At 33.5% G+C, this 5,987-nt stretch overlaps 1 non-coding gene across 1 annotated transcript; it reads left to right on the forward strand.

Moving 5' to 3' along the window:
* Positions 1 to 1,000: 1,000 nt before the first annotated feature.
* On the forward strand, positions 1,001 to 1,107 carry LOC128592194 (U6 spliceosomal RNA). The gene has a single exon (XR_008381798.1). It is a non-coding gene; the product is annotated as a U6 spliceosomal RNA (small nuclear RNA).
* Positions 1,108 to 5,987: the final 4,880 nt, after the last annotated feature.

Here is a 5,987-nt window from a genome sequence, read left to right on the forward strand (position 1 = left end):
TAGAAATAACGGATACTACAGAGGTGCAAAAGATTATTACTGAATATTACAAAAACGCTTATGTCCATAAATTTGAAAACATGGAGAATATGGACCAATTCCTGGAATCACACTAGTACTCTAGACTCAACCAGGAAGAAATAGAATTCTTGAATAGACCAATACCAAGCACCAAAATTGCAACAATCAACAAGGTTCCAACAACAACAACAAAAATGTCCTAGACCAGATGATTTGACACCTGAATTTTACCAATCCTTCAAAGAAGACCTTATACCTATATTTCAAAACCTATTCCAAAACAGTGAAAAGGAAAGAACTCTCACAAACTCCTTCCACAAAGCAGATACTACTCTGATACTAAAACCAGGAAAGGACATAACCAAAAAAAAAAAGAAAGTACAAACTAGTATCACTAATGAATATTGATAGAAAACTCCACAATAAAATCTTGGCAAACAGAGGTCATCAAAAAAATAATTCATATGACCAGATGGGCTGCAACCAGGGATGAAAGCCTGGTTCAAAATATACAAAACCATAAACATGATTCACCACATAAACAGTGAAAAACAAAGACTATACATGATCCTATCAATAGATGCACAAAAGGAATTCAACAAAATTCAGCATCCTTTTTTGATTAGAACACCTTAGAAAATTAACATACAGGGGACGTTTTTTAAATTAACACAAGCTATTTATGAGAAACCCATAGCCAATAATATATTGAATGAATAAAAATTGAAAGCATTTTCACCTAAAGTTGGAACCAGACAAGATGGCCACTATCACTAGTAAAATAATTTATGAAGAAGTCCCCATTGGCAATTGCAGCAACATCAGAAATAAATAAATGGGACCTGATCAAGTTTAAAAGTTTCTTCACAGCTAGGTACAAAATTAACAAAGCAAAGAGACCTTCAGAATGAGAGAAGATATTCACATGCTATGAATCTGACAAAGTCGAATAACCAGAATCTACAAAGAACTCAAGCAAGTGCTTGCTTTGGCAGCACATATACTAAAATTGGAATGATACAGAGAAGATTAGCATGGCCCCTGCACAAGGATGACACACAAATTCGTGAAGTGTTCCATACTAAAAAAAAAAAAAAAAAGAAGAACTCAAGCAAATCAATGAGAAAAGATCAATTAACCCCATTAAAAACTGGCTCAGAGACATGAGCACAAGTTTTTCTCATGAGAAAAGACAAATGGCCAACACACGCATGAAAAATTGCTCATTATCCATTATAATTACCAGAGCGAAGCAAATCACACCACTTTGAGATATCAACTAATGCCAGTGAGAAAGCCCCACATCTCATGGTCTCAAACAGCAGATGCCTGTGTGGGTGCAGAGAGAAGGGAACACTCATGCACTGTTGATAGGAATGCAAACTAGTATAGCCTTTAAGGAAAGAAGTTGAAGATTATTCAAAGAACTAAAAGTAGATCTTTCATTTGATTCCATAAACTCATTGCTAGGTATCTACTCCAAATTAAAAAAAAAAAAAAAAGTCATTTTATCATAAGTACCTTTGCACATCAGATAAATGTTTATAGCATCTCAATTCACAAACTCAAAGATGTGGGAACATTCCAAGTGCCTTTCAAACCATGAATGAATTAATAAATTACGGTACATGTGTGTCATTAAGCCATAAAAAAGATGCAGAGTTTGTACTTTTTGTAACAACCTGGAAGGCTTTCTAGAACATTCTCCAAAATAAAGTATCAAAGAATGGAAAAATAAGCATGAAATATATTGAATACTGAATTGAAAGTAGTAGATTAATAACTACATTGCCCTCTGGGAGAAAAACTCAAATAAATTCAAAAAGTGGGGAGGAGGGAGTTCAATGAATTCTTACTCAATGGGCACACTTCCTGGGTAAAGGACACAACTACAACTTGAACTTTACCTTACAAATGCAAACAAATGTAACCTAATCATATGTGCCCAAAAATTAATCTGAAATCTCAGTGATACAGGTATAATAATTATATTAGTGAAATTTGATGAAATGTTAACATTTTCATTTGGAGGTACTCTAACTGTAGTATTAACAACTATTTCTCAACAAGATTAGATATTGCCAATCCTAAGAGTATTTAAGTGACCTAAAGATCTCTGTCTTTTATTTCAGTGTTTCTGCCCACATCTAGAAAAGTTAAATACTAAGTGTCAGATAACCAAACTAATTTTTACTATATACAAGACACATAATAAAATTTAATTTAAATAATATTTCTATACTTTCACATGACTTCTATGAGCATATTTTCAACTACCCGCCAAAGTCCAGATAAGCCATTTTTGATCCTTTATATAGAAATTATTATAGAGTCCATTTCATGTTATTAAATTGCATGTAAAAATCTACATTTCTCTAGTTGATGAATCTCACACTTGAGTTTCATTCTATTAAACTATAATTATTAGATTCTCTAATATTCATATAGGAAGAGCCATATCCACTTTGAGCTTGAAACTAAGTGGTACGAAGATGAAGTGTGATGGGGAAGGAAAACTAAAATAGCTGGAGGAGTTCCTTTTCCAAAGTATGGAGCTATTTAATACCAAAAGCTATAGGTGTGAAATTTAAGTTTGAATATAGATGCTTTATCATGTGTTAAAGGAAAAAAAAATCAGTGTTATTTAATAAAGTATGGTAAGTCATCCTTTAATGAATATCATCACTATAGATATAGAAACTACACAATGATATTTTTCAGTGGGGAAACAGAGCAGGCTTCATGACAATTACTGCATGGACAAGTGGAAATTTATAACCAAGGACCAGGAATGGGGTCCGGGGATAAAAAATTATTAAGAGGTAACATCAAGAGCAAAGGGGATTCAGGCTAAAGCTATGTAACAGAATTCATGCTGAAAATAAGCCAGTGTGATCAGACATTAACTGGGGAGTAGTTGAGGATGAAAAACACTATCAATATCAATAGTAGTCAACAATTGAGGGTGGAAACTTCTTGCTAAACTGATTTAGCAGTTTTTGCTAAAACTGAATTTTATCAGCAAGTGACAAAAGTGCATAAGAGAAGGTTCAGGAACCAGAGCAAAATTTGGTAAAGAAAAGAATCTTTGTTACATGCAAATTAAGGTTGATTTTCTAAAACACCTGAAACTTAGTTTTCAAATCTTCAAAATAGTCTATTCTGTGCATTAAAATTTGCCTGAAAATATAATTCTTTTCTATAGTTCTTTTCTTTTACTATTTGAAGTGAGTAGTATCTGAAGATGCTTCATGTTATCCCCCATTTAGAATGGGATTCTTTACACCATTTGGATACCTTCCATATGTCTAGTATGGTAATAATTTTTTCATTATTGGATACAAATAAATCACAAGTAATTGCCTATTCATGTCCTCAACAAATTGTGTCTAGATCCATTTGGAACTACCAATAGTTCATAGAGTTAAAAAACAAAAAACAAAAACTAGTATAAAGAAGTAAAAAAATTGAATACTAAAATACTTTCACCTGCTCATCAGTTAACACATAATAGCTCATGTTAAGTGAACTTGCTACTCTGTACACTGAAGACATAGAGGTAACTAAGAACGTTAGAATTTTGGCCTAAAGAATTTACATGCTTTTTATAAAGACTGATCTTAATCATCAACACATAAACAAATAAGATAATTTCTTGTTCTGAGTGCTGAGAATCAGAATCTAAGGAAATGTAATTGAGAATAGCTGGTGAGAGATTTCTCCTTTAACTGATGCTGTCAGGAAGATAAAACCATAAATGATGACAAGGCAGCAGTCGTGAAAACATCCTCTAAAACAGCGGTTCTCAACCCGTGCGTCGCGACCCACAGGAACCGTAATTAATGGGCTGCGGCATTAGGAAGGTTGAGAACCACTGCCCTAAAATAATTTTCCTAGCAAAAGAAATAAAAAGGAAAGCGACCTAGTTACAAAATGGCTAAAGCATGATGAAAGGTCAAAGCATTATGAAGATCTCGGCATTATCAGAGCAGTTTTGCACCTGGTGTTCATTTCATAGTTGTAATGGCTTCCAGGATACATTTATCCATAAAAATGAGTTTCATAAACTCAAATTAAACATACAGCTGAGTAGCAAACAAAATGACATCCTGTGCAAGCTTCCTGAGTTTGGAAAGCCCCATAACCATATACTGCAATGCGCAGGACTTAACGCAAATTCCATTTGTGAAAGAACACAGAAAATCCCCCCTCTTAATGAAGTTCTGGCATTTAAAGGAGGCGCAGAACATTTTGCCATTCTTGCTGGAAAGCGTACATGGGATGTGAGGAAGGACATCTAACGCAATGCTTACCATCTGTACATAACCATATCACTTCATGAGCCTTATTTGCACAACAATCCTGTGAAATCAAGATTGTTTTACCTGTTTAGTAAGAAAAGAAGCTGGTTCACAGAGGGAACATGACCAGGGTAAGAGCTAGGAGAGGTGGATCACATGGAGATACCAATCTAAGCCTCGTCTTACCCAAAGTATGTGATCTCAAGTTTTACTTCATTGCCTCAATAGAAGGAAGGTGTGCAGGGAGAAAAGACAGTCTGACCCCGTTAGTCTAATGATGTTCTCTGACCTATTTATATTGATAACTTTTAGCTTTTGTACTTTGTAACTAACTCCTTCAGGTTTTTTCTTTGGAGGAATTTAGAAGCAACACTATGAACATGACATTGGCCAAAAAAAGAAGCTACCAAGGCTTGAGAATAACACTGCAATGTGTACATGGATTCCAAAAGCATCTGGCTTTTGAAAAATACTAATTTCCAAAAAGTAAGACATTCTTTTATTGCTTGTGTGTGGGTCTTTAAAATGCATAATGCAGTCACTGTTTTAATGTTATTTTAAAGTAACAAAACAAAATAAAAATATACTCTTTATTTAAATCTATGTTTAGAGAGGTTTAGAATCTCGACCATATCTTTATTATAAAGGCAGACAGGCAAATGTGAATATTTTATAAACCTTAATGGCCTGAATATAGCACAAAGCATGTCAAATAAGTATTTAACATACTCCATGGATATACAAACAAAACTGAATAAACAGCCATAGTGATATAATAAATTATATCTGTTCATATTTAATGACAAACACTGGAATTTGAAATTGCTAATTAAAGACATTAGTGAATGTCAATATAGCAATATTTTAATGACTCCAAGATAATCCCACAGCAATCAATTTAGATCAGAGCGAGTTTATTGTGAGGTGCCAAAGGTGGGAAAAAATGCTTCCTTTGCAGGATGAAACCAAAATTTCTCAAATGAATAATGCCTAGTCAAAATTTAACTAGATAATTACTTCATTTGCATTTATTAAGGAAATATAACAACTTGGAGGAAAGTGCTTTGGGAAATGATCTTAGATTTAAGAGTTATACAGTTTTACCTTAACTTCTAAATATGCAGAATATATAAATGATAATAACAAATCAGAGAAGCAACAATACCAAAGTTTTGAGAAATTTATGTGACAGAAGGCAAGTAACAATTTTATAGTTGGTACTTGTTGAAGTAGGACCAAATGTTTTGTAAGGAAAGTACTTGGTCTAGTGAATTAAATGAGAAGATAGGCTTCAGTGCCTATACTTTGTGCCTGGATTTCCTAGAAACAGGGGAATAGTGTCTGTTTTTATTTTTGTATCTCCATGTACAGGTTAGAAAAAATAAAATCTTAAAATACCCCAAAAGCCACAATCTGTGAAACATTTTGCTTATCTTATTTCAGCAGCAGCTGAACATAATTTACTTTCTTCATGATATATCAAGTAAAATGACATGAACAATTAGACTAAGTCAAATATCCTCTTTGAAGAACTGGGTGTAATCTATACAACCAGGGTCTTTGAGACCAGAGTGCCAGCTGTAGGAAATTCTTAGGAAAAACAAATAACTGAAAACAAAACGAATAATCATATGATGGTTCTGAGCTAGACTGAGAAATGATTTA

This window comes from Nycticebus coucang, chromosome 1, assembly GCF_027406575.1.
Source record: "Nycticebus coucang isolate mNycCou1 chromosome 1, mNycCou1.pri, whole genome shotgun sequence".
In the NCBI taxonomy this organism is placed as follows: domain Eukaryota; kingdom Metazoa; phylum Chordata; class Mammalia; order Primates; family Lorisidae; genus Nycticebus; species Nycticebus coucang.